The sequence below is a fragment of the Tamandua tetradactyla genome, chromosome 14, assembly GCF_023851605.1.
Source record: "Tamandua tetradactyla isolate mTamTet1 chromosome 14, mTamTet1.pri, whole genome shotgun sequence".
Classification (NCBI taxonomy): domain Eukaryota; kingdom Metazoa; phylum Chordata; class Mammalia; order Pilosa; family Myrmecophagidae; genus Tamandua; species Tamandua tetradactyla.
Genome location: NC_135340.1, coordinates 41,037,555 through 41,045,035, shown reverse-complemented (window position 1 = coordinate 41,045,035; position 7,481 = coordinate 41,037,555).

Sequence of the window (7,481 nt, the reverse complement as noted above, 5' to 3'; positions counted from 1 at the left end):
TTATCAACTCTATTTTTATGACTATTTGCTGTTTTTCTTAAATTTTCATTAAAATCCATGAAAAAGATGGCACTCAAAAACGTGTGCTTTCCTTAAAATCTCTGATAAAAAGACTGCAGTTACTCTCTTTCTGTCTCTTTCTCTCTCTGTCTCTAAATGTTCTCCTCCTCAATTATCACAGAAAACTCTAGTTTTGAAAGGAAGATAATTTGCCCTCATATCAGGAAGTTTCTGAAAATAGTCCTTCAACTGAATAGACATAATCTATTTATCAATGGTTCATTTATATAGGGACATTGTTTTTTTATCAAGCACTTTAGTGTTTGCATGAGCATTTGCTCATAACATGTTAATGTACTCTTTGTCAGTCATATTGCTGAGAAGTACTGCTTTTATCCCTTAACACACTGAAAGTTCCGCTTTAAGCCTTAGGAATGTCTACATTATTGATACTTCCTATGCTCTTTCTTTTTCTTTCTAATCTGAGTGTGCAATATTTTGACTAGTCAACTCTGTTCTAATGCCCATGTTTTTGGTTACATTCTAGTAATCAGTTAGAGTACTATTTTATTTTATTATTTTTTGGAGAAAATTGTCCTTCCAAATTAGATCCTATACTGAGAATGGATCTTATTTTGGCCAAAAGCATAAAATATAATAATGATGAAATATTATATTGTTCATTCTTTACCAGGTACTCTGATAAGCAGATTAATTAGTTTGCTCCTCACAAAAACACTAGAAAGAAAGTCTATTATTTTCATAACTTTACAAATGAGATATGGAGGCACATATGAAGTCAGATGATTAGTGGAGCCAGGATCTGAATTTAAGCAGTAAAGATTCTGACCACTACCCCATGCTGCCTATAAACTACAACATTACTTTTTATGAACAGTTGACAAGTCAATTAAGTAAGCCTCTTCAGTGAAAGTGTTTGAGGTCTTGCTCCCTGTCCCACCTCTGACTCTACCTGCTAGTCGGTGGGCAGTACCTTGTGAGCTCAATCAGCCTGACAGTATCCCTATCACCTCATGCCAGGCCCATGTGCCATCCTGCTTTTTTCCCAGGACCTTTTCTGAAACTATGGGTGCTGGTTTGGTCTACCAACCAATGCATCTTGAAATACAGGGGAATTAATGTTCCCAGAGGCAACCAGGGGCTGGTTGATGAAAGCCTTAGTTTCCTGCTATTTGGAGCAATTTTCAGAGGTTTCAATAGAATCAAGTCCCCACTGATTATGGTCTTGTTTCCACATTCCTCACTCTACTTCCTGGGTTCACTTCCCAATAAATACCTGCATCCAAGTGCATGCTGGGGGATTTTCTTTTGGAGGCCTCAAACTAAAAAAACCGCTCTTTTTTATTGTATTGCAAACACATAATTGTAAACCACCTATAGCAAAAGAAATTATTTCCTGATAGTTAAAGTTACTCACTTTTACTGTAGAGAGAATACTAGTTCAAATTATTCATTTAATACCTCAGCTGAAGCTTGCATATGCAAGCAGTGTGTCATATTAAGGGTCAGAATAGGTGAAAGTTGTGCTTTATATTTGAAGTGGGACAAGAGTAATTGTGAAAGAGGATGTGTGAATAAGAAGCGTTTGAAGTGTCAACCACAGGTATGTTCTTAGCAGATCAGTGTTAGAAAACTTTATTGAATGCATTATATCTAACATAATATTTGTATACTTGCTTTGTGTAAGGTGGGGATCTGAAAATTGAAACTATTAATTCTGTGTAAATCTTGGAAAGTCTTCATTCAATCCCAGGTATATACAAAACCCAGTCAGAATTTATCAATATCATATTCAATTAACATTTATTGAAAGATTTTTATGTTCTAAGGATTGTTTTAGGAACGTTTATACACATTATCTCCTTAAAATCTCACCCTAATTGCTCTTTGGGGTAGGAATTACCATTCCTATCTTCCAGTTGAAACAAAATGAGACTTGAAATTCATACAGTTGATTAATAGAAGAATTGAGTTTGTATTCAGCTCTTCTGGTTTAAATCCAATGCCCTTTCAGAAGTATCATAATAAGATTGAAAATGAATTCAACTAGAAGTTAAATAGAAATACAGGGCCTTTCCTTACCCTACCATAAAATGCACATGGTGAGAGCCAGGGAGAAGATGGCGGCTTAGTAAGACGTGCGGATCTTAGTTTCTTCTCCAGGACAGCTACTAGGGGAGTAGAAACGATACAGAACAGCGCCCAAAGCCACAACAGAGATCAAAAAGACAGCGTACCCCATCCTGGAATGGCTGGCTGGCTGAGAGAAGCCGCTCGGGTGAGATTGCCGAGGCGCACGGGCTTCACCGGGCGGGACGGCAAGGGGCCGGAGTCAATCCCTTCCCCCTTCCCGGGCCATCTTGGAGAATTGGAGAGGCGGTCCCCTGAAACCGTGGCAGCAGGTGCCACACCACGCACGGCCCCCCGGACCAATTGAGAGAATTGGATCGGAAATCCCCAGGCCGCGGAGAACGGTGACGGGTGGGGGAGGCCCCTTCCAAACCCGTGACTCCACGGGAACGTGCACTCTCCCGGGTGGCCCGCTGCTGCTGGCGCCCTCCCGCCACGCTTGTCGCCCAGACGACTAGGAAATTCGGACAGACACTTTCCTGGGCTGCGGCAACCAGCAACCCTCCCTGCGTTCGGACCCCGGGCCGGCTCAAGCCGCTTCGGCTAGCGAACCCCCCGGACGGCGAGAGTTCTCCAAAGTTTAAGGTCCCACAGCACCTTTTACTGGTGCGACCCGCAGACAAACGTGTGCCACGAGCGCCACCTACTGGGCAGGATAAGAAAAACAGAACCCAGAGATTTCACAGAAAAATCTTCCAAACTTTTGGATCCAATACCCAGGGAAATCTGTCTAAATGCGCAGACACCAACAGAAGATAATGGATCACGCTCAAATAATTGAAAATATGGCCCAGTCAAAGGAACAAACCAATAGTTCAAATGAAATACAGGAGCTGAGACAACTAATGCTGAATACACGAACAGAAATGGAAAACCTCTTCAAAAACGAAATCGATAAATTGAGGGAGGACATGAAGAAGACATGGGCTGAACATAAAGAAGAAATAGAAAAACTGAAAAAACAAATCACAGAACTTATGGAAGTGAAGGACAAAGTAGAAAAGATAGAAAAAACAATGGATTCCTACAATGATAGATTCAAAGAGACAGAAGATAGAATTAGTGATTTGGAGGATGGAACATCTGAATTCCAAAAACAAACAGAAACTATCGGGAAAAGAATGGAAAAATTTGAACAGGGTATCAGGGAACTCAAGGACAATATGAACCGCACAAATATACGTGTTGTGGGTGTCCCAGAAGGAGAAGAGAAGGGAAAAGGAGGAGAAAAACTAATGGAAGAAATTTTCACTGAAAATTTCCCAACTCTTATGAAAGACCTAAAATTACAGATCCAAGAAGTGCAGCACACCCCAAAGAGATTAGACCCAAATAGGCGTTCTCCAAGACACTTACTAGTTAGAATGTCAGAGGTCAAAGAGAAAGAGAGGATCTTGAAAGCAGCAAGAGAAAAACAATCCATCACATACAAGGGAAATCCAATAAGACTATGTGTAGATTTCTCAGCAGAAACCATGGAGGCAAGAAGACAGTGGGATGATATATTTAAATTACTAAAAGAGAAAAACTGTCAACCAAGACTCCTATATCCAGCAAAATTGTCCTTCAAAAATGAGGGAGAAATTAAAACATTCTCAGACAAAAAGTCACTAAGAGAATTTGTGACCAAGAGACCAGCTCTGCAAGAAATACTAAAGGGAACACTAGAGTGGGATACAAAAAGACAGAAGAGAGAGGTATGGAGAAGAGTGTAGAAAGAAGGAAAGTCAGATATGATATATATAATACAAAAGGCAAAATGGTAGAGGAAAATATTATCCAAACAGTAATAACACTAAATGTTAATGGACTGAATTCCCCAATCAAAAGACATAGAATGGCAGAATAGATTAAAAAACAGGATCCTTCTATATGCTGTCTAGAGGAAACACATCTTAGACCCAAAGATAAACATAGGTTGAAAGTGAAAGGTTGGGAAAAGATATTTCATGCAAATAACAACCAGAAAAGAGCAGGAGTGGCTATACTAATATCCAACAAGTTAGACTTCAAATGTAAAACAGTTAAAAGAGACAAGGAAGAACACTATATACTAATAAAAGGAACAATTAAGCAAGAAGACATAACAATCATAAATATTTACGCACCGAACCAGAATGCCCCAAAATACGTGAGGAATACACTGCAAACACTGAAAAAGGAAATAGACACAAATACCATAATAGTTGGAGACTTCAATTCACCACTCTCATCAATGGACAGAACATCTAGACAGAGGATCAATAAAGAAATAGAGAATCTGAATATTACTATAAAGGAGCTAGACTTAACAGACATTTATAGGACATTACATCCCACAACAGCAGGATACACCTTTTTCTCAAGTGCTCATGGATCATTCTCAAAGATAGACCATATGCTGGGTCACAAAGCAATTCTTAACAAATTTAAAAAGATTGAAATCATACACAACACTTTCTCGGATCATAAAGGAATGAAGTTGGAAATCAATAATAGGCGGAATGCCAGAAAATTCACAAATACGTGGAGGCTCAACAACACACTCTTAAACAATGAGTGGGTCAAAGAAGAAATTGCAAGAGAAATTAGTAAATACCTCGAGGCAAATGAAAATGAAAACACAACATATCAAAACTTATGGGATGCAGCAAAGGCAGTGCTAAGAGGGAAATTTATTGCCCTAAATGCCTTTATCAGAAAAGAAGAAAAGGCAAAAATGCAGGAATTAACTGTCCGCTTGGAAGAACTGGAGAAAGAACAGCAAACTAATCCCAAAGCAAGCAAAAGGAAAGAAATAACAAAGATCAGAGCAGAAATAAATGAAATTGAAAACATGAAAACAATAGAGAATATCAATAAGATCAGAAGTTGGTTCTATGAGAAAATCAGTAAGATTGATGGGCCCTTATCAAGATTGACAAAAAGAAGAAGAGAGAGGATGCAAATAAATAAGATCAGAAATGGAAGAGGAGACATAACTACTGACCTCACAGAAATAAAGGAGGTAATAACAGGATACTATGAACAACTTTACGCTAATAAATACAACAATTTAGAGGAAATGGACGGGTTCCTGGAAAGACATGAACAACCAACTTTGACTCAAGAAGACATAGATGACCTCAACAAACCAATCACAAGTAAAGAAATTGAATTAGTCATTCAAAAGCTTCCTAAAAAGAAAAGTCCAGGACCAGATGGCTTCACATGTGAATTCTACCAAACGTTCCAGAAAGAATTAGTACCTACTCTCCTCAAACTCTTCAACATAATCGAAGTGGAGGGAAAACTGCCTAATTCATTCTATGAAGCCAACATCACCCTCATACCAAAACCAGGCAAAGATATTACAAAAAAAGAAAACTACAGACCAATCTCTCTAATGAATATAGATGCAAAAATCCTCAATAAAATTCTAGCAAATCGTATCCAACAACACATTAAAAGAATATACATCATGACCAAGTAGGATTCATCCCAGGTATGCAAGGATGGTTCAACATAAGAAAATCAATTAATGTAATACACCATATCAACAAATCAAAGCAGAAAAATCACATGATCATCTCAATTGATGCAGAGAAGGCATTGACAAGATTCAACATCCTTTCCTGCTGAAAACACTTCAAAGGATAGGAATACAAGGGAACTTCCTTAAAATGATAGAGGGAATATATGAAAAACCCACAGCTAATATCATCCTCAATGGGGAAAAATTGAAAACTTTCCCCCTAAGATCAGGAACAAGACAAGGATGTCCATTATCACCACTATTATTCAACATTGTGTTGGAGGTTCTAGGCAGAGCAATTAGACAAGAAAAAGAAATACAAGGCATCAAAATTGGAAAGGAAGAAGTAAAACTATCACTGTTTGCAGATGATATGATACTATACGTCGAAAACCTGGAAAAATCCACAACAAAACTACTAGAGCTAATAAATGAGTACAGCAGATTAGCAGGTTACAAGATCAACATTCAAAAATCTGTAGCATTTCTATACACTAGTAATGAACAAGCTGAGGGGGAAATCAAGAAACGAATCCCATTTACAATTGCAACTAAAAGAATAAAATACTTAGGAATAAATTTAACTAAAGAGACAAAAAACCTATATAAAGAAAACTACAAAAAACTGCTAAAAGAAATCACAGAAGATCTAAATAGATGGAAGGGCATACCGTGTTCATGGATTGGAAGACTAAATATAGTTAAGATGTCAATCCTACCTAAATTGATTTACAGATTCAATGCAATACCAATCAAAATCCCTACAACTTATTTTTCATAAATAGAAAAACCAATAAGCAAATTTATCTGGAAGGGCAGGGTGCCCCGAATTGCTAAAACCATCTTGAGGAAAAAAAACGATGCTGGAGGTCTAGCGATGCCGGACTTTAAGTCATATTATGAAGCCACAGTGGTCAAAACAGCATGGTATTGGCATAAAGATAGATATATTGACCAATGGAATCGAATAGAGTGCTCAGATATAGACCCTCTCATCTATGGACATTTGATCTTTGATAAGGCAGTCAAGACAACTCACCTGGGACAGAGCAGTCTCTTCAATAAATGGTGCCTAGAGAACTGGATATCCATATGCAAAAGAATGAAAGAAGACCTATCTCTCACACCCTATACAAAAGTTAACTCAAAATGGATCAAAGATCTAAACATTAGGTCTACGACCATAAAACAGTTAGAGGAAAATGTTGGGAGATATCTTATGGATCTTACAACTGGAGGCGGTTTTATGGACCTTAAACCTAAAGCAAGAACACTGAAGAAGGAAATAAATAAATGGGAGCTCCTCAAAATTAAACACTTTTTTGCATCAAAGAACTTCATCAAGAAAGTAGAAAGACAGCCTACACAATGGGAGACAATATTTGGAAATGATATATCAGATAAAGGTCTAGTATCCAGAATTTATAAAGAGATTGTTCATCTCAACAAAAAAAAGACAGCCAACCCAATTACAAAATGGGAAAAAGACTTGGACAGACACTTATCAGAAGAGGAAATACAAATGGCCAAAAGGCACATGAAGAGATACTCAATGTCCCTGGCCATTAGAGAAATGCAAATCAAAACCACAATGAGATATCATCTCACACCCACCAGAATGGCCATTATCAACAAAACAGAAAATGACAAGTGCTGGATAGGATGCGGAGAAAGCGGCACACTTATCCACTGTTGGTGGGAATGTCAAATGGTGCAACCACTGCGGAAGGCAGTTTGGCGGTTCCTCAAAAAGCTGAATAAAGAATTGCCATACGACCCAGCAATACCATTGCTGGGAATCTACTCAAAGGACTTAAGGGCAAAGACACAAACGGAC